Consider the following 22,067-nt stretch of genomic DNA (forward strand, 5'->3'; position numbering starts at 1 on the left):
CTGTCCCCTCATAAGGGGTCTTGCATCATACCATAGAAAAGAATGAACTTTGGATATGACAGACCTGAGTTTTAATTTTTGTGCCAACATATATGGGCATTCTTGGGCCAGTGATTCTACTGCCTTGAGTCTGTTTCCTTATTATTGAAAGAAGATAAGAATCTGTATTTGAGAGAGCCATTGTGCAAATCAAATGAGATCCACATGGATAAAATACCTAATGCAATGTTCTGTGTGTTGCAAACAGTAACACATTATAATGGGGAGAGGCAGACAATAGATAAGACTAATAACTATAACAAAAAGTGCTTGGTTGGAGAGTTGCTCTGTGCACCAAGAGGTTGGGGGTTTGATTCCTGGTCAGGGTACATCCCTAGGTTGCAGGTTTGACCCCCAGTTGGAGTACATAGGGGAGGAAACTGATTAATGTTGCCTTCTCATCTCTCTCTCTCTCTCTCTTCCCCCCCTCCCTTTCTCTCTCTCTCTTAAAAAAACATATCCTTGGGCGAGGATAAAAAATATAAGTCGTGGTAATAAAAACTATGGAGGAAATAAAAGCAGGGAAAATAGAAAGGCAATGTAAAAGGTGTTCTGCATTTGCAGTTTTAAATAGAATGGGCAGGGAAGGCCTTATGGTATTAGGATGTTTAAATAAGGCCATGAAGGAAGTGAGGGAATGAGGCACATAGAAATCTGTAGAAAGAGAATTTCAGGCCTAGAGAACAGCCAGTGCAAAGCCTAGTGTATCTTAAAGTAAACAAGGACACCAGTGTGGATGTAGAGGAATGAGCTGTGTGTGTGTGTGAGGGGAAGAGGCAGAAAGCAGTAGGATGTGAAGACAGAGAAGATGGGATCATGCAGATTGTTTGGTCCTTGTTGGTCATTACAAGGGTTTGGCTTTTCCTCTGACAGAGACAGGAAGTTTGGGGAGGTTGTTGCAGAAAAGAGCAATATAATCAGATTTACATTTTAAAAGACCCTCTCTAGAGGGGCGAGTAACATGATAAAGCCAACGTAAACCAATGTTTGTGGTAGAATTGAGGATGTGGATATACAGATCCAATGTAAACAATTTTTCTTTGCTGTAAGGTTTGAAAACTTGCACAATAAAATGTTGGGGAGTATTTATTTCGGTTCCTGACGGGAGAAGAGCCCGAGGGAGTAAAGGCAGACCAGCTGGAGGCTACCACAGTAACCCCTGGAATGGTAGTCGCTTGGAGAGGGAGGAGGTCCCTGAAGTTATGGGTCTGAGTCAGTGTGGAGGGAGAGTCATGAGAATTGAGGAGCAGAATGGCTGCAGGTGGTGAAAGAGAGAGGAATCGAATTCTTTGTCCTGCCCCCCTGGAAGGGTGTAGCTGCCCCTCTGAGAGAACCGGCAGGCTGCTGCCCGCCATGCAGAAGGGCTCTGACTCACTGTAAAGCAGACAGACTTGCCTTTGTGCCACGCTTCCCAGAGGACCGTCCCCCAGGCTCAGGCGCCCTGGGTGTCCTCTCCCAGCCTGACACACTCATGTAGCTCACTGCACGTCACCGTCTGAGCCTTGGTGTTGCTATGGGGTACAAACAGAGCCCCATCTGGAGTCAGAAGACCATGATCCTCTGCCTCAATGCATGGCTTACCTCCCGTGCCTCAGTTTTCGTCTCTTAAAATAAGGTGACAACGGCACACATCAGAGATGTTGCTGGGAATTGAGAAGACAAGTGAGGGACTATTTAGCATGAAAGTCTCGTTTTGTTTTCCGCACATGTTATTATTTCTCATTGAAACGTGTGTATTTTTTATCCAATAACCCTGAAGGTCTTTGGTTTATTGCAAATGTCATGGAATTCCTGGAGTTCCATGGTGACATTATGAAGCATGGACCACTGCCCTAGGAGCCGGGACATGTGAGTCCTAACCTGCTTCCTCTCCGCATGGACTGAGTGACTTTCTGTGACTCAGTTTCATTGTCTTGACATTCTCCTCTCTGCCAGATGCTGCCTACCTGCAGACATCTATTGAACTCACAGTAGCCCTCTGAAATAGATATTCTCTGATTCCAGAGACAGTATCTTCACTCAGTTAGCCTAAACCATTTGGATTCTAAACACAAGTTTTGCAGTCCAGTTTGTTTATGTCTGAGATGTATTTGGTTAAATACTCATTTAACAAGTATTTATGGATGCTTAGGCCCTGAGTGAGCTGGAAGGAGCCCTTCATGATCTTGCGCTTCCAGCTGTCCGCTGGGACTTCCAGAGCAGCCAGACTGCAGAGCTGGGAACTTTTTCACAGGGAGGACCTAGAGAGAGCTGGTAACGGATTGTGAAGCAAGAGAAAACAGCGAGAGAAAACTAAAAGTAATGAGTTCCTTGATCCCTACAGCATTTCCCTTAGACTTGGCCAAAAGGGATGTTTCTAAAAGAGATGAAGGGCATCTCTTCAGAAGATTTGAAGACTTCTGTAAAGTATTACAGTCTTTTGGGACTGTTTAAAACTTTCTTGCTAGGATGGAGGGACTTAGACCAAATGAGCTCTAAACACAAGGGAAGGTATTTAACAAGTTACTGTTATCATTACTATGTTGTTCTAGGCCACTTCTAGAGTCTCCTTTTTAAATCCAAATACATAAAACTGCTTCTTTCACCTCTCATGTCTATGTGGCTCAAGGAAAAATGCCTATTTACTGTTATTACCTTCATTCTCAGTGAAGAAGTAGGCCCACTGGAAAGGAAGCAAACTGGAGGAAGACTCGAAAGCTTTCCTTTGACTCTGTTAATGTGGCCAGTCTAGATAGAGGAAAAGTGGCTTTATTTTTACACTAACTTACTTAGCAATTATTTGAGGTTAAGCTGCCCATTTGTAGTTGGTGGTGTTTTAATATGCAAAATCAGCTCAGTCATTAAGAACCACAGAAGTTGCTGAATGTTACATTTTCACATCTATCGGTATAGATGGATTTAATGGCTGAGTGGTCAAACTCAGTTTAGTTTACAGAAAATAAACTAAACTCTTCATAGTTTATAGAAAATATAGGTCTAGTGCAGTGACAGGTATTTTGGGGGTGAGGGTGCATCCAGCTTGTAGATGCAGTCACATTACTTTGGAACCCTACCCTTGTGCACAAGTACATGAAAACAGGTGTGTTATATTAATACCATGCTAATAATATTATTGACAAAAACCAGAAGCACCAAAGCAAAAGTAAGTTCCTCCAAGTAAAGAATATTAAAAGTTAAAAATTAATATTTTTATCTAAGCATTTTTAACCAAAACTGATATTATTTTTACAGTTTTGTTGAGGTATACCTGACATACAATAAACTACATTTTAAAAAATGTACATTGTCATATGTATGCACACAGGAAACCATTAGCCACAGTTAAGATAACTGAATATGACTACAGTCCTAAGAGTTTCTTTGTGCTTCTTTGTAATCTTTCCCTTACCTCCTTCCCCAACCTCCCTCCTCATCCCCAGGAAACTACTGATCTGCTTTGTATCACTGTAGTTTAGTTTGTATTTTATGTAAATGTAATAATACAATCTGTACTTCTTTTTTTTTTTTTTTTTTGTTCTGGCTTCTTTCACTGAGCATAATTCTTTTAAGTGGATCTGTATTGTTGCATGTACCAACACCTTACTCTCTTTAATTTCTGAGTAAATTCTTTTTATTGTTTAGTAGTAATCCACTGTATGGATATTAGCATTCATATTATTCATTCACTTATATATTCATTGGTTGATGCATATTTGGTTTTTTTCTAGTTTTGGCTAATATAGATTAAACTGCTACAGACATTTTTGTTTAAGTCTTTCTCTTAGGTAAATAAATGGAGGAAATTACTGAGTTGTATGGTAGGTGTATGTTTAACTTTTAAAACTGTCAAACTGTTTTCCAAATTGATTGTACAATTTTATATCCCCTCCACCAATATATTGAAGTTCCAGTAGCTACACAACCTGATCAGCACTTGGCATGGAGAGTTTTTAATTTTAACCATTCTACTGGCAACATAAAATCTAATCCTGCTTTTAATTTGTTGGCTACATCTTCCTGATGACTAGTAATATTGGGCATCTTTTGAAGTGCTTGTTATCTATGTATCTTCTTTGATCATTTATTTGTTCAAATCTTCAACCCATTTAACTGAAGTAAGAATTCTTCATATAGTCTAGGTACAAGTATCTTTTTCATATATATGCTTTATTATCTCCCAGTTTGAGGTTTGCCCTTCATTTTTGTAATATTGTCTTTTGAAGAACAAATTTTTAATTTTGATGATATTCAGTTTATTATTTTATCTCATTGTTTGTAAACTTTTGTGTCATATTTAAGAAATCTTTGCCAAGCTTTGGGTCACTAAGATTTTTCCTTTGTTTTCTTCTAGAATTTTATTAGATTTAACCATTACATTTAATTCTGTAATCTATTTTGAATTAAATTTTACACTATAAATCATTGCTTTGGAAAATTTAAAAAAGACATAAATAAATGGAAGCAATATCATGTTCATGGATTAGAAGGTTCAATATTATTAAGGTTAATTTTCCCCAAATTGATCTATGAATTCAACACAATCCCAGTTAGAATCCCAGCAATTTTTTGCTAAAAACTGACAAGCTGATTTAAAAATTTGTATGGAAAGGATCTCAAGTAGTCAAAACAACTTAAAAAATGAACAAATTTGGATGACATACATTCCCTGATATCAAGAATTGCTATAATGATATATCAAGAGAATACAGATTAATATGTAGATAAACAATTAGACTAATAAAACAGAATATAGAATCCAGAAATAAACCCACACATATATAGTCAATTGATTTTCAGCAAATATGCCAAGGGAATTTAATGGGGGAAAGGAAAATCTTTTCAACAAATGGTGCTGAAACAGTTAAATATTTGTATGCAATAAAGTGAACCTTGACATTGTGGACATTTAAGTGAATCATCATAAAAAGCCTAATATTATCGTTTGAATAGGATTTTCAAATAACAAATAAATGATTAGAAATATAAATGGTTCCATTGAAAAAGTTTAAAAATTTGAATTAACATCAGCCAGCTGAGGAAAATTCATCCAAATGATCATAAAAATGGCAATCAATATTGACATGTACAATTCATCAGTCCTTGGTTTGCCTCCTATAAAAATATGCAAAATAAAAAAAAGAATCCAATACAACTGCAATATCTAGAAAATGGAGATGGCTGAAGAGAGTCATGTGCTCCATCGTTTTGTCTACACAGGCAAAGCAATTTATAAACACATTTTAAAAAAGATTGAATAAAGAGCAAGATGAGGTTGTTCTGAAGACAGTTTGCTACATCACTAAAAACAAATAAAAGCTTTTTGTGTCACTCTGTCTACCTCTTTTGTGTCCGGATGGAGCCTAGAGTAGCGAATAAAGAATTGAGACATGAAGGTGAAAGATTTACTAGTTAAGGAATTTATTTATTTACAATCAATTCCTTTAATACCACTTATATTTAACGCTTCATTCTCAGGGTGTTATCATTGTTTCAGAAGAAAGTCATCAAACGCTGTTTTCCTTCTGTATTTTTTCCCACTGAAACTAACCGCAGGTTTGTCCGAGCCCTTGCTGCTTTCCATGCCAGTAGATGGCATTCTTATTCTTGTTTTTATTTTAATAGTCTCAGGCTCATGACAAATGTAATGCTGTGGGCTGGACTCCCATTCAGTGCCCGTTCCTACAGTGCAAGGTCAGGATGAGCAATTTCTGAGGCCCATGCAAAGGAGAGGAACATACTCACAAGAAGGAGAAACCTGCAGTACTAGGAAAACTGAGATGTGTCCGAAAACTTGTCGCCTCTTTATGTTTTACTTCACTGAGTAGTGTCAGGTCTAGTGATGGTAGGAGTTTTGGGCATGAGGAAAAGGCTGAAACTTGGTCATTCAAACTATTGCCCTCTGGGCAGGGCGGCACAGGTTCTTCGAGGTTAAGTCCACCGCTTCTGGGTGATGGCTTATGCTTTGGGGCTGTCTGCTCCTTGTTCCCGCCGGCAGGACAGCTTCTGCATGTAGGAGCACACCGACCTTTGTTTTGGAGATAGTCCCTGTTCACCTGGTCACTTGCTCCTGATGACTGTTGCTGTGAGCCCTTGGCACAGTCAGGGTTCCCTCCTCTGTACAGGTGCTTGGTCTGCTGACCTCAGCGGTGGCCTCCCTCTGGGCCCTGGCTTTGACCATCCACTCTAGAGCCTCCACTTAGGGCTCACCTTACCCTCAGAAGGGCAACTGGTTGCTAAGCTTTGAGTTTGCTCCTCTGGGCTGCAGTCTCACTCCCACACTAAAAGCACCCATGAATGTGGATTCTTCCACATCCTACACATGGAGCCACGGGAATCTCCGCCATTTCTAACCTGTTACCTCCACGTGCCCCGCTGCTATTGCTCTTCTGCCAGTGATTCCCATGTTCCATGTGGGGGCGTAATACCTCTTAGCTTATGATAAGGAAAATCAAGAACTAAAGCCAAATGATTCAACAAATATTAGAGGTAGAAACTGAGTAAATCAGGACTAGAACCTCAATCATCTGTCCAGAACTTTCCTACTGTCACATTGCTGTTGCCTCATAAATTAATCCATTGTCTTTTTATTTGGAAATCAGTGTCTGAATAATTTTTTAGATTATTGTTGATGCAAATCAATTCAATAGGGTTTGGCTGTGCCTTCGTGTAGTGGCATATTGAATTTCTAAACTGTAGACCTATAAGGTGGGAATCCCACCTTATAAGGACCAGCCTAAGGAAGTCTTCAAACTATAGCCAGAGTTCCTCTTCAGACCCAAGTTGCCATGGCTCTCCTTGGCTTCTTACTCCATATTTATTAATTCTTGTAGTCAGGCTTTGTATACTATATTGTCTGGAATTTCCCTTTTTGAAATGTGAAGTTTCCATTGCCTAGATTTCCAGATGCTGTCTTGGAACAATCCATCTTGCCTGGAACCAGATAATAAAGCGACTCAAAATATAAAACAAAAATGGAAGCAGTTCTGTTTTCCTCTTTATGTTGCAAGTTCTGATTAAAGGGGACACAATTAGCATTTTCTATACAAAATTAGAAAAAAATTTCTGTATCAAGAGCAAATGTGATGATCCAGTCCCCTCAATCTGAGTCCTTCTGGCCTACCTGTTATCCTTTCTAAATCAAGAAAAGAACATTAGGTGTAATGGTTGAGCTGTGAATGATAAACTCTGTGCGTGTATTAGGTAGAGAATGCCTATGTAGCAATCGACTTAACTAGGTGTGCAGCTCTCTGCGCGTTTATGTCTGAGATCCAAATCAAGCCCTTAACAGGCAAGATTCTTTAATATAAATGAGAAATAGGCTTTATCCTGCCATAATGACCTGCAGCCTCTCAGACATGGCTCTCCACAGACCGATCACGCCACAGAAAGGTTGGCCAGCTCCCTGAAGCCATTATCTTTTATTTATGCAGATCAGATTGTGACAATCCTTGGAATTCTTTGTTTTATCTTTTTTTTTAATCCTCTTGATGTGGTATTTTCTTTGTTTCTGTATAGGCAACTCCCCAAACAAGCATTTTCATGACTTTCCAAGTCATTGAATGGAAATATTAGAGTATAATTTGGTTTGCTTGTATTATTCCACAAAGAAAAGAAAACTGTTTTAATTTTGCAGTCTACTAGATAAAGGAAGAGGGAAAAATTCCTTAATTTTTTAAACCACACAGGGAGCTATGTACTGTGCCAACATACTAACCAGCACCAAATCCCAATAGTTTATACTTTCATTATTTAATATGCCCTTTAGAGTTTTGGATGTGGCTCAGAAAAAACTTTTTAAACAATTTTTTTTTTTAACACATGACCCTAATTTCAATGGATGTGCTTTAAAAAAATCTTAGATTCTTACTTTTAAATTTCCCATTAGTCAACATTAGCTACATATTCATGGTGAGACTTTAAATAAATTCCCTTATAAAAAAAACAAAACAAGGGTGACTTTCTTATGGGTATGCTTCCAGTGATCTTTCCTGCTTGGGGAGTTGGGGGGCGGTTAACAGTAAGAGCTGAAAGAAAAAGAGAATATTACTTTCGAGTGTGGCAGTTTAGTCTCCACTGTATAATAGTTGTTTTTTTTCCCCCTCTAGTGCTCTTCTTTCTAGCTTTTATCTGAGCCAAGCAGCCAGGCAAGAGGCCCACGGAGAGATCAGGCAACAACCATTGTAGGAAGGGTTTTCCCAGCTGATTTGGGATATTTCTGAATTCAGCTCACATCCTCAGGGTTTTTATTCCTTCACTTAATCCATAAGCATTTTATTGAATGCTAATAATTATATATAAGTTATTCTGTTAGATGTTACGGCAGATATAAGGAAGGATCATACATGATTCCTGCCTTTGTTCATTCCGTTGATAAACATGTGCTGTCCATTGGAAAAACAATGACCCAGCTTCAGTGGTCTTTTCTGTCTGTTGTGGGAGACAACCTGAATGAATGATGGTAGGTGTTACAGAAGCGGGGTACGTTGTGCTGGCTGCCATGAAAGTAGGGGTGTAACAGGAGGATACTACACAGGGTGCTAACCTAGCATGTATGTGCAAGGGTTAGCAAAGTTCTCCCTGAAGTCATAAAGTTTACATTGAGACCAAAAGCATAAGACCAAGTTAGACTTGGGGGTGGTAGGGAATGGACAGTGTCCCAGGAAGATGGAACACAGCTGTAGGAAGGTTGAAGTGACAGGCACACAGGAACTAAACGAAAGCTTAAAGCCAGGTGAGCTCAATTCCTTTTGCTCAGTCAGATAGCGCATTTCTTTTTGGTGTTGTTGTTTTCTTAGCTTTTAATGAGCACATCCGAATTTATTTTAATGCCATGTCATTTTCAATGTCTAAAAACGTCACAAGTTGGTGGGAGACCTAGTTTCCTAGGACAGCATCAAATAGTGCATTTTAGAGGGCCGCTCTGAAGTGGCCTTGAGTGCCTGCAAGAGATAAGCCACGTTAGGAGCAGCTAGCCATCTGTAATTCACATCTCACTGGGGGCGTGGGGATGTTCCCTCCCTTCTGCCCAGCTCCAAACAGAGGATGGGGGATAGAAAAGAGAGTTCAAAGGGTAAAATTTTTGAGATATAGGTAATATAAAGAACCAGCAACTCATAAAATATGAATTGGTGATAAGAAGAAAAAGTCTTTCCTAACCAAGGAATAATTGAACTCCTGAGTATGGACATGGATTGTATTCCAGGCTTCTTCTCAGTCATTATTAACAGCTTGCTAAGAATGAATTTTTAGCTGCTGGTTGAAGGCAGAGGATTGATAGCATGGGATTTGGGGAAGGAAATTTTCTTTAGAGGATTGAGAAGAGATGGGACTAAATTGTTGAGTCAGAGATGAAGAATGTGTCAGAAGACCTGGGGAGTCCGTGGTTCCAAGAGAACATGGACTGTGTTCTTCTTCTGACTGTCCAAGGTCATTCAGGATGACAACAGGTACCTGCCTTTGACACTGAAGGTGGAGGTCTTGTGGTTTTCCAAGTATGAAGTTTGCCATAGTCTCCTCTTCCATGGCCATCAGAAAGCCATTTCTGGGCATCAGAAAGGTTGGGATCAGGAGCAATGCATGACAGAATAGTCCTGGAAGGAGACTGAGTGTCCTCGGAAAGAAGGACACTTTTTCTTAATTGCGTTAAGTTGATGAGATTCTTGTCATTTTAGTTAAGGCATTTCTTTTTCTATTCTTTAAAAAAAATGTACATTAAAAATCAAGAGTCCCTCTAGGAAAATGGTTTGTTCTTTAAAAAGCCTTTTGTGGATTTCATTCATGATGGGATGGGAAATTTATTTAATTTTTGAGATTAAGAAACAATTGGAAAGACCATATGTGACTACATTCATCTGAGAAAGCCAATGGCAAAATCTGTGATGCAAGGTGGAGATCCTAGGAACTCAGAAATAAAACTAAACTGGTAATAGCGGAAACAGTGGGAAAAAATATCTTAAAATAATAATAATAATAAAATTTTCAAACTCATCTAAGCCATAGTGCTTGGATCCCCTTAGACCGAGCTTGCCATCTTGGATTGACATTGTCCTTGCATGCTGGCTTTGATGGTTCAGTGCTAAATTTAGAATGGATGATTTCTGTATTTATACTAATAACTGATAATGGCCATCAAATCTGGAATTTCTGTGCCAGCGTGAGTGCTCCCTTCACAGGGCACAGCTATGAGAATGCAGTCCTTATTTATTGCATTCTGAGCAAGGCAAGCTAACTTGTTCATGTGTGAGAAAGTATAATGCATCTCTCACATTTGAAGTGCCCTCTGAAGCTTTCTGCTTCACAACCTCTCCTTTCCCTGTTACCTCTAAATTTTTCATACTGTCTTGAGCATCTCTCAAAGAATTGCAAATTCTATCTGGAACATGATTAATTTAGCATGTGGCCTCCTGTGATGGCGTGCTCAGCCGTCCATCCTCTTTATACAAGGCTACCTCTCCTCTTGGCCCTGAGCAGGAAAAGTGAATTAAGGCAAAGGCCCAGGCTGTTCAGATGAGCTGCTGGCAACTGAATTTTTACTCTTGGTGCCACAAAGTCAAAAATGTGATGTTGCAAAAGAGAATTTACAATATGTAGTTGATGATATTTTAGGTAAGGAGCTCAGCCACCCCACTTCCTTCTCTCAGTTTTCCAAGTCTATATCTATATTACTCTTGATTTGGAGGTGAAAGGCAAGACACTGATATTTGTCCTCCTTAAAGACTCCCTACCTTTATTTTGTTCATGTTTCTAACACTTTTACTTCATCAGCAAATATATATATATCGTCGGCAGCCGTCCGTCTCGAGAGACGATGGTGTAGCTTCTTAAGAGTCTGTCTGCACCGCCGAGAATGGTTGTGCAGTCCGACTCGGGAGTGACACGGTATCTGTCTCCTCCCGTGTTGAATCGACATCTTGCGATGACGCTGGAGTGTCCTCTCCAGTGAAGCTGAAGCTACAGAGCCTGGGCAGGGTGATATGGAGGGTCTGCTGTTGCCCATGCAGCAGACCCCCCCTCTCTTCGCAGCTGAAGGGTCCAAGGGAAAGACGGAGTCAATACAGCTTGGCTTCAGGTGCGCCGCAGGAGTTGCCGGTGTTGACTACAACGTCAAACCGCCTTAGGGACTCCGGCTCCGGATTTTCTGTCGGGGTTTACTCCCTTAGCCTTTCCCCTGAAGAGGTATGCCGCAAGGCAGCGGAGGTTTTTTGGAGTCAGAGTTTTCCTTCTCTGATGTACCCTGACTGGAAGATCGAACCAGCGACACTTAGCTCGCAGGCCGACGCTCAATCCACTGAGCCAAACCAGCCAGGGCATAAATATATATATATATATATATATTTTTTTTTTTTTGAGAAGGTCACTTCTATTTTCTACTCAAAGAAGAGGCACATTTATTTTACTTACTGGAATTCTTTTAATGGAACTCAAGTGAGCTGCGCCATGAAGTCCAATGACACTGAAGTCACAGATGGCTTTCATTGGTGCTAACCAAGGAGATCTGCTCCTGGATATTATTTATGGACCTGCTTGGCTCCCATAATTTTTATCAAGAAGGACAGTGGAAAGTGTAAGCTTCCACTTTGGATGGCATTTTGAAATCTTGTTTGAATATACCACCTATAATTTAATTACTTGTTTAAAAATACTCTATTTATATAATATATGTGATTATCAGGTGTCTAAAGTATTTATTGAATAGCAAGTACTTGGCACCAGGTTGGGGCTCAATTCATGTTAGCAATGGTGATGGCAATGAGGAAAAAGAGGATGAAGAGTGTAGAATGTTGGATCATCTGAAAATATCACCAAAACGACCTATTGATAAGACAAAGCTGAGTTTATTTCTATTGCAGTAAGGGAGGCAATAACCTCTTCAGAGTCCTAATGATGAAGGAAAGTCTGGTTTAAAGCAGGTCTTTCAAATTTGGTGGGTAGTGGAAGATGCAGGAGTCAGGAGGTAGAAGAATATGAGAAACAGGTGTTCATTGGGATTGGGCCAACATCATGATGTAATAGTTTAAGATTGGTGGAGTTAAGAGTTTTGAAGGGTCTCAGAGAGTAAAGAGTCATTGGATAGAAGAGCTGAACATTTTTATGCTCACTTAAATGGGATTTTCAGAAAGTTCCTGGAACTAACAGTTATTTGTATCTTTCTCCTTCTTGGGCAAGTTTCTTCAAATAGTAATGTCAATGAAGATGATGAAATAAAAAAAGTTATGTTACTCAAAATAGCCAATAGTAAAGTCACATTAATATCATGGTAAGTTGTGTGAATGTAGATGGTAAGAAGCTGGAGCTTCTTACCATCGAAGAATTAGTTATTTGAGGTGTGTGTGTTTAGTTAGGTAAATATCCTTTGCTGAATTGAAAAGAGAAAAGTTGTGCAGGGAAAACTTTTTTTCCAGGCCCATTAAAAATCTTGACTCTTTATAGATAAAGCCTGCTAGTGTTTGAAAACTACAGATCCTTCAAAATCTAACTCCTCTGAGACAATCCCAGATATCTCTGTGAGATATTAGGTTTTGCTGCTTTCTTGTTTCCCTCGCCCCAATGTGAGATTTTCTTTTCTTTTTTACTATTTGATTGATTATGCTATTACAGTTGTCCTGATTTTTCTCTCTTTGCCCCCTCTCCACCCAGCACCACCCACTCCCTCAGGCAATCCACCCACCACAGTTCATGTCCATGAGTCATGGGTATTGGGCTCCATTTCCTGCACTGTACTTTACATCCCCATTGCTATTCTGTAACTACCTATTTGTACATCTTAATCACTTCACCTCTTCACCCATCCCCCCACACCCCCCTCCCATCTGGCAACCATCAAAATGCTCTCTGTATCCACAATTCTGTCTCTGTTCTTCTTGTTTGCATAGTTTGTTTTTTTAGATTCAATTGTTGATAGATTTGTATTTTTTGCCATTTTATTGTTCATAGTTTTGATCTCCTAGTTCTTAAATAAGTCCCTTTAACATTTCATATAATAACAGTTTGATGATGAGGAACTCCTTTAGTCTTTTCTTGTCTGAGAAACTCTTTATCTGCCCTTTGATTCTAAATGATAGCTTTGCTAGGTAGAGCAATCTTGGCTGTAGGTCCCCACTTTTCATGACTTTGAATATTTCTTGCCAGTCCCTTCTAGCCTGCAAAGTTTCTCTAGAGAAATCAGCTGACAGTCTTATGGGAACTCCCCTGTAGGTAACCCTCTGCTTTTCTCTTGCTACTTTTAAGATTCTCTCTTTATCTTTAAACTTTGGACTTTCAATTATGATGTGTCTTGGTGTGGACATTGATACATCCTTTGTTTGTGTTTCTGTGCTTCCTGGACTTGCGTGTCCATTTCCTTCACCAAATTAGGGAAATTTTCTTTCATTATTTTTTCAGTTAGATTTCCAATTTATTGCTCTTTCTCTTCTCCTTCTTGACAGCCCTATGCTGCAAATGTTGGACCTCTTGAAGTTGTCCCAGAGGCTACTTATACTATCTTCATTTTTTGGATTCTTTTGTCTTCTTGTTGTTCTAATTGGTTGTTTTATGCTTCCTATGTTCCAAATCATTGATTTGATTCTCAGTTGCATCCCCTCTACTGTTGTTTCCCTGTAAATTGTTCTTTATTTCATTTAGTAAATTCTTTATTTCTGACTAGATTTTTTTTTTATGCTGCTGAGGTCCTCACTAAGTTCCTTGAGCATCCTTATAACCAGTGTTTTGAACTCTGCATCTGATAGATTGCTTATCTCCCTTTCATTTAGCTCCTTTTCTGGAGTTTTGATCTGTTTTTTCATTTGGGCCATGTTTCTTTGTCTCCTCATTTTCGTAGCCTCCCTGTGTTTGTGTCTATGTATTAGGTAGGGCTTCTTTGACTCTGTCTTGGTATTGTGGCCTAATGTAGTAGGTGTCCTATAGGATCCAGTGACATAGTCTCCCCTGTCACCTAAGCTGGGTACTCAAGGTGTGCCCTTCTTGTGGGCTGAGTACACCCTCCTCTTGTAGTTGAGCCTTGGTTGCTATTGGTAGATCAAGAGGATGGAGTTACCCAGGCCAGTCAGCTTGGATGTGACCACTGACCACCAACCACCACCCTCCATGGAGGATCAGCTGTGCAGGGGCAGGGTGGTGGTACTCCATTGTGGCTGGTAGCTATCCACTGGGTACACTGGCCCTGGGGTTTCCTGGGTGGTGCAGGCTAAGGTCAGCCCCCACTGTGTTTTTTTCCAGGGCTACACTTCCTGAGTTATAAAGCAATGTGAGGTGGCTGCTACTTGAGCTGGACTTGGAGATTCCCAGGAAAAGCCAAGCTGTGAACCAGGCCTGGGGCTCACTAAGGGCAGATGCTGCTTGTTTGATAGGATTTAGAAAGTTGTGAAGCACAAGTCAAGAACAGCCATTCATATGGAAAAACAGCTTGGGTGGGCCTATAACTTGGGTGGGATGGAGTCTCTCAGGATCTCCATGGCTGATCAAACTGTGTTAGCCAGGTTGATAGAGTCTCAGACACGCAGACAAGGCACCAACTTGCTGGCTCTATGGTTCTTTTGAGGGGATGGTTTAGAAAAGGCACAATGTCCTCTGCTCTCCTTAATGCCGGACACTTCAGTTCCTCCCTGTATACCACTGGTGCCTTTCAAGCTGCTACCCTGTTGCTGGAGCTCAGAGGGAGTGAGTCTGAGTAGGTGAGTCTAAGTGTGGGCTCTTTAAGAGGAACTGCTCTTCAACTTGATTTTTGACAGTTCTGAGTGATGATTGTCCTATATTTTAGTTGTAATTTTGATGTGGTTGTGTGAAGAGGCGAGCCCTGTCTGCCTACACTGCCACCTTGACCAGAAGCCCCCACTGTGAGATTTTCAAAGTTGGAGTTGCATCAGTTTTCTGTTATCATATTTTTTTTACTTAATGCCAGGGACTCTATTATGTGTCAAAACACAGTCATAAGAAGAAACAGTATCTGCCCTCTTTGAGTTCCCATTCTAGGAGAAAAAGTCAATGAAATTGTAATCGTCATTTATTCTCCTTTTAAATGGTTTTACATGCCTAAATTAAGACTGTACTTTGTAGTGTTCCAATAAATCTGTGATGAATCCATGAGGTGGATGTGAAATGGTATTTCATTATGGTTTTATTTTCTTGAGATATATGTATATACAAATACCTTTTATACATTCAACATATAATAAATATATATGAACTTTATAGACTATAGCCTATCTGTTGTTCCTTTTCTAAATTAATTACCTTGTAAAATATCATTTACCCATTTTTTTGTGACTAGATTGCTGTCCTTTTAGAAATGAATATGTAGGATTTTTTGTATATTCTGATCAAAAATTTCTTGTTGACTTTATGGACTGTAAATATCTTCTATGTATATCTGGCTTGTGTTAGTATCACTTTTTACATATTGTCTTTTGTGGTCCAGAAGGTTTAATCTCAGTGTATGCACATTTATTTTTTTCTTTATGGCCAGTGGTTTGTGTGTGTGTGTGTGTGTCCTGTTTAAGAAAAATTCCCTATTTTGATGAAATAATGATGTTCTCTATTTTATTCTAGAAGTTTTATTTTTAAAGTTTTGCTTATTGAGTTTATTTTATTTAATGTACCTGGAATTGTGATTTGTATGTGGTAGAAGGTAGACATCTGACTTCATTTTAGTTCCCTCTTATGCATATGATGATCAGTACACGCTGGATATATAAGGGGGACTCTATGCAAATCTCTGAAGGTTCTTTCTGGTGCTGCTCACTCCTCTCTTTTATGTTGTCATTCTATCTCTAGCTTCCTTGGTCTCCCTGAATTCTCAGCTCCAATTTCTTCATCTCAAGTTTTGCACTGGGCTATGCCTGAGTTCCTTTTCCCTGTGCTGCGACTTGGAAATACTCTCAGGGCAGTAAGCTGGGGCAACCACAGGGATAATCTCATTTGTTTCCCATTTTCCAGGGTTATAGTCCTTCACTACCTGATGTTTGGTGTCTTGAAATCCTTTCATATATTTTTCCTTTTTTGGCTGTTTCAGACAGGAAGGTAAATCTGGCCTCTGTTACTCCATCTTGACTGGAAGCAGAAGTCTGAAGAGGGGGATGAAAAATGAAATAGTCAAGATCTGAACCTGGAGGTCAATCTGGAAAAGCCAATTTTATGGATCAGCGATCTGAAAGAGAGCCCACAAGAATTTAGTGCAAAGAGATGAGGAAATGGAGGCTTTGAGAAGTAAAAGTGACTTTCTAGGTGTGATCTGTGTACCAAACAATTACTACTAGCCAGGAAGTTGGATGGCGACTTGGGCTGCACTTTCCTTGCGTTTTGGCAATACATTTGGAAAGGCAGGATGAAAGGGTGCTTTTTTCCCTTTCCATGGGACCTAGACAAGAAGGCTGTGGTTTGGGGTAGGATAGAATCAGCGTGGACCTAGAGAAATAGCAGACTTTCTGAGAATGCAGGGCTGCTTATGAGCTGGCCACCAGCGTCCTGCAGCCTGACTTCTGCTGTAGGCCACTGGTAAAAGCAAGTCCCAGAGCCCGTCCAGAGGCAAATGAAGAGACAAAGACAAGGGTGTGAGCTTCAATGTGGTTATTGGGGCAAATGTCTTTGGAGCAATGACTACAGTAAACAACTGAATATTTTGAGTGCTGAAAGAGGGAATAAAATGAGAAACACAAGATATGGCCAGGTTATGAGAATCTTGAATAGTAGGATGTAGTCAAAGGGGAATTCAAGGCTCCTGTGCATAAGATAAAGTAAAACCAGTGTTTTAGAAAGAATAACCTAGTAGTGATATGTAGTCCTGATTAGAACACAGAGTGACTGGATACGAACTGAGATATTAGGAGGCTGTTGCAATAATAACTCAAGGTGTGAGTAGGTAGAATCAGAACAAAGGTGGATATAGGGGAATAGAAAAGAAAGGAAGACCTCTAGGGCATTTTGATTATTTGTTATATCAGAATCCTGCCAAAAGAAATGTGTTTCCATTGGCACGTGATAGGTATGAAAACCAAATACAGAATTACTTTAAGCCAAAAAAATTTCAAGAATCCATAAGGACAAAGAAGACAAGAAACACATTAAATTAAATAGGGAGCCCTGGCTGGTGTGGCTCAGTGGATTGAGTGCTTGCCTGTGAACCAGAAGGTTGCTGGTTCAATTTCCAGTCAGGGCACATGCCCGGGTTGCTGGCCAGGTCCCCAATAGGGCACAAGCAAGAGGCACCATGTACCTCTCACATACTGATGTTTTTCTTCTTGTCTTCCCCCCCCCTTCCCCTCTCTCTTAAAAAAAAGTCAATAAATAAAATCTTTTAAATAAAATAGGGAGCAGGAAGGAAGTAGCAGAGAATAGAAACAGTGGACATTGAAAATGGGAATAGGGACAATGATTATACCCAGAGAGAGTGAACCTAAATTACATGGGAAAAAGATACTCACAGGAAAGGGGGAAAAAAACCCCACTGAATAGAAATGCATATCATTCTATGTAAACTCAGCAGAAAAGCAAGTAGGACATGAGTTTCAATGACATCACTTAAATGTAATAGTTCAATAATTGATTTTCATTACCAATCACACATTTATTGAATAAATATTTCTAAATATTTACTGTGTTTACACAATATACTAAGTAGCGCTAGGGTAAAATTACTTGAAACAAAGAGGAGGGAGTGAATCACTTTTCCTGAGGGTACCAGACATGATGCCACAGAGGACCAGAGGTGGCCAGGAGGAATGAGAGTTCAGCAGCTAAAGAAGGTGGAGCATTTCATTCTAGACAAAGGGAACACCTGGCACATGCAAAGGTGAGGATGCTTTGGAAGAAAGCGTGACAGATTGGAAGGCTAGCAAGAAGCCATATTGTACTTTGTTCACCAAGATAGGGTTTTGGGAAACCATTTAAAATAAGTATTTGAAATCTTTTGCACTCAAAAGATAAACTGTCAGTGTCTGACAACAGCTCTATAGTACCCAAACTTCCCAAATCAAATTGTTTCTTAGTGGTATCCACTATTATTGCCTACTCTTAATTTATTTTCTTCAATGTGGTGGTGTGATTACTGTAAGATTTATAGAATTCCTAAGTGAGTTAAGAAGCTTACGTGTCTTTGTAGAATTAAGTCACATGTGAGGTATTCTTGGGATAGCCTTTGTCATTTTGGAAAGGCTGGGAGAAACAGATCAACCCATCCATCAATCAATTTATATCTGCCAATTGTGATATAAAACACCCTTGGCCTGCATAGGCTACATTTTATAACAGTTACCAGCTAGTGTGGAATAACAATTCAGAGTGCAAGCCATCTAGATAGGACTGCCATCCTTGCAGTTGTCTTGCTAGAACACCACAGCTTCTTCCTCAATTTCCTGTAATAAAAGATATCAACATTCGGTGATTCTGATTTAATCTTTAAATCTAACTTCAAATCTTTAGCATCAATGCAAAAATACACAATTTTAAGTTAGGACATTTTAACTCATTTTTAATTACAGATAATATACCAACAATTTCAATAAATATATGGCACCTTTTAAAGAAACATAGCTGTTACCCTGCTGATAAAGAGCAGTTTGTTTTACTTATTTACTTGATAATGAGGGTAAAATTGGTCTTGATCAGCAGATGGCCTAATAAACCGCACCCCCCCGCCCCCAACATTGCTGGGAAATGGGGGCTGCTTTCAAGCAGCTTGCAATCTAATGGGAAGGACAAGTGAGCCCAGTAATCTGCAATACAGGGTAGGGAGTGCTAAGTGTTGACCAGAAGGTGCACCAAATATGGAGCATGGCAAAAAGAGGCATTGGTTTCATCAGGAAAATCAAGACAGGATTGGGAAGGTTTCTTGAAGCTGAGTTTTGCCATATGGATAAGATGCCAGGAAGTATCTGTTTGGGGCTGGAGAGAGGTAAGGCGAAGAACATTTTAGAAAGAAAAATACAGTGCAAACAAGAAGAGGGAAGGTGTTTGAATAACTGCTGGTAATCTGATGTCATTGTGGCAGAAGATGTTCAGAAAGGCTTAGGGCAAGAAACAAATAGCACGAGGAATTAGGGACAGGTCCTGGAGGCCACAAAATGCCACCACCATGTGTATGTTGTGCAGGGGCAGAACGATGTCAAGTCTCGGAGCCGAGGAGAAACCCGGCAGAGCTGTGTGTGAGGAAGATAGCTCCAGGGCACGTTACAGGAAGGATGAAAGAGGGAAGGCTGTCCTGCGGGGAGGCTAAGGAATGAAGAGGATACGACTCAAGAGAGCCAGACACCCCGCAAGTCTTGGATGTGGAGCGACCTCCCACAGTCGTCTTCCGTGCAAATAAACAGCTCCGTGGCCAAGAGACCACGATTGCGCAAGGGTTGCCGGGGAGGTTCCCCCAGCCCATAAGCAAGAGCATGGCCGCCGTCCTCTGCAGTCTGCTGGCGCCAGCTGGGTTCCACTTCCAGCGACACCGCGGGTGGAAATGCTGAGTACTCCACAGTCTCTTCAAGGCTGACCCGGGCCACAGGTGGGAGAGCTTCTTTTTCGGGAAGTCCACTACCCTGTTCAAGGCCACAGTGCTGGAGTCCCCAGAGCACTCAGAATCTCTGCAGGCCTGCAGCAGTGTGATCGACCACCTGTGGCCTGACTCGGGAAGCCACAGGAAGCAGCAGGGTGGCCAGCCTCACAAAGCCAACCCCAGGCCCCCATCCTGAGTGGCCGCTGCCACCAGCCACCAGACTTTCAAAGGCACCGGGCTCTTTTGACACCCCACCCTGTAGACTATGCAGGCTGTCCCAAGCAGAAGCAGTTGGGTTCTTTTATATCAAAACATCAAAGCACCAAAAAGGCATTTGAGGTTCTTTACTGTCCAAGCCACTCATGAGTCTTCTCCACACCCTGTAACCCCGTGCTTTGCATAAAGTGGAAAATCAAGGACAAGCAGCCAGAAAAAAAAAAAAAAAAAAAGTAGCCAGCTGGGTGAAATCTGAATGATATCCCCACTCAGAAGTGGCCATAGGAACAGAAGAAAAGCCTGTGAGGGAGAACAGTCAAGGAATGGGGGCCGGAGAGGTAGGAACCAAAGATAACGTGGAGATCCCTAGATTAGATGGTGGAGAGGATGGAGATGAATTCAGCGAGATGTGGAAGAAGGACAAATTGGCGAAAGTTACTCGTTTTGTTTTGAATTCTCACAGTATTTTAGTTTTGGGGATGACGCGCAACAACACTTTCTCTTTTGAAAAAAAGATCAGCAGGCAGGAACTATATGGGTTTTGTAGAACCCAGTACTTGGCTAAATTTTACTCCTTTTGGCCCAAGGGCCGAAAAGAGCTCTTGCTGGGACATGCATTCTGAGTCTGTTTCTGTGTTTTATAAAGGAATTGAAACCCACCACTTCACAGTGAATTAGGAGTGAGTTTGTTCATGTTCTGCTTAGTGGAACTCAAATGGCTTCCCAGGGAAAACATTTTCTGTTATTCCAACACCTTTCCCGTATTCCCCAAACAGACTGCCATGCGGCTCTCCTGTTCCCCACAGTGTCACCAGAGCACCAGTGCCAGGGAGAGATCAGGTGTAGGGCAGGATAATTTTACACCTGAGACAGTGATATGTAAGATCTAAAGTTTCTAAATTCCCAAGGACTCTTGGGTGCAAGGATTCTTTTGTATTTCTTCTTTTTTTTTTTTAATGTTTTTTATTGATTATATTGTTACAACAGTTCCAATTTTCTCCCCCTTGTTCCCCTCCACCCAGCACCCCCCTCCCCCAGCAATCCCCCCCAAGTCCATACCCCTGGTTCGTAAAAATTAACTATCCCCCCCCTCTCAAATATTAGGACCCTTTGTAATCTTGTAAAGGACAATGGGCGAAGGTCTCAAGCTCCTCTAGCTGCTTCAAGCTGGACATGGTCGTCGTCCTACCTACCCTTGGGTCCAGAAAACCCTAATAAGAGTGGGGGTGTGGAGGGGAGGGTGGCCTTCCCACATGGGGAAGGATCGTGCAGACTCCAGGTCAGTTGGTTGTCTCTGGACAATGGCGTGCTTGGTTTAACAGGCTGGCATCCTTGTTGTATTCTGGGGGCAACAGATTTGGCGAAAAGGGTTAAAAGACATCATTCAATCCATAACTACTAGATGACAAAAGGCAGGGATTAATTTTTCAATGTTCCATATTAGGGGAAAAAAAAAAAAAAAAAGCTTCTTTGTAAGAAGGTGTGCTAGGCACATCTCGCCTGTCCAAAACCCTTTTGCCTATTATACTTAGTTTGGGCTGAGGTAAATAGTTTAGGTTTTTCCCCCTCTCAGACCTCTGGGCCTTTTCTGTCCAAGCCATTAGGATAGAAAAGAGAAACCCGTTTTAAAGTGAAGCCCACAGACCACCCCATTCTTCCCCAACCCAGCCATTTAGTTCAGCCAAACCGTTGAGTCTCAGGAGGCAGCGCTGCAGAGAGGATTAAAAATATGGAACACTTCACGAATTTGTGTGTCATCCTTGCACAGGGGCCATGCTAATCTTCTCTGTATCGTTCCAATTTTAGTATATGTGCTGCCGAAGCGAGCACTTCTTTTGTATTTCAATGCAAAACCAACACAGCACATGGAGTAATCCCGGAAGGTGTCTGGGCCACAGACTCTGCTCTGGAAAACTTCTCTCGTTCAGCGTTTGGAAGCATCTCATATTGTTTTCTCAGTGACCAGTTTCACATTTGTAACATATTATAGTTAAAAAGAAAGCCTTTGTTAATATTCAACAGCATGAACATGAAGGAAATGTAAATACAGTTTCTCTTACCTCTCCTTTTAATGCTTTTCTCCCATATTTAAGTCTCGTGGGAGTCCCTCCCCTCTCTTCTCCATTTTCTATCTTTTTACCCAAAGACCCTGAGAACTCTAACTTCCCTGAGCGATGACTGAGAGAAATTCTCTGGTCCAAACCCACACTACCCAGAAGAGCTAGCTGATTAATCTTTAGAAGAAGATGCTTCAGGAGTTTTATATAGATATATATTAAAAATAATTTTTTTTTGAAAGACACCACTTGCAGAGTAGGGCTGTAAACTTACATGCATTTCACCCAGATGCACCCAGAAAAAT

At 40.7% G+C, this 22,067-nt stretch overlaps 1 non-coding gene across 1 annotated transcript; it reads right to left on the reverse strand.

Moving 5' to 3' along the window:
• Positions 1-21,428: 21,428 nt before the first annotated feature.
• Positions 21,429-21,535, reverse strand: LOC149995905 (U6 spliceosomal RNA). The gene has a single exon (XR_016507564.1). It is a non-coding gene; the product is annotated as a U6 spliceosomal RNA (small nuclear RNA).
• Between the last annotated feature and the right edge of the window lie 532 nt (positions 21,536-22,067).

The sequence above is a fragment of the Furipterus horrens genome, unplaced genomic scaffold (assembly GCF_987537825.1).
Source record: "Furipterus horrens unplaced genomic scaffold, mFurHor1.1.pri manual_scaffold_12, whole genome shotgun sequence".
Classification (NCBI taxonomy): domain Eukaryota; kingdom Metazoa; phylum Chordata; class Mammalia; order Chiroptera; family Furipteridae; genus Furipterus; species Furipterus horrens.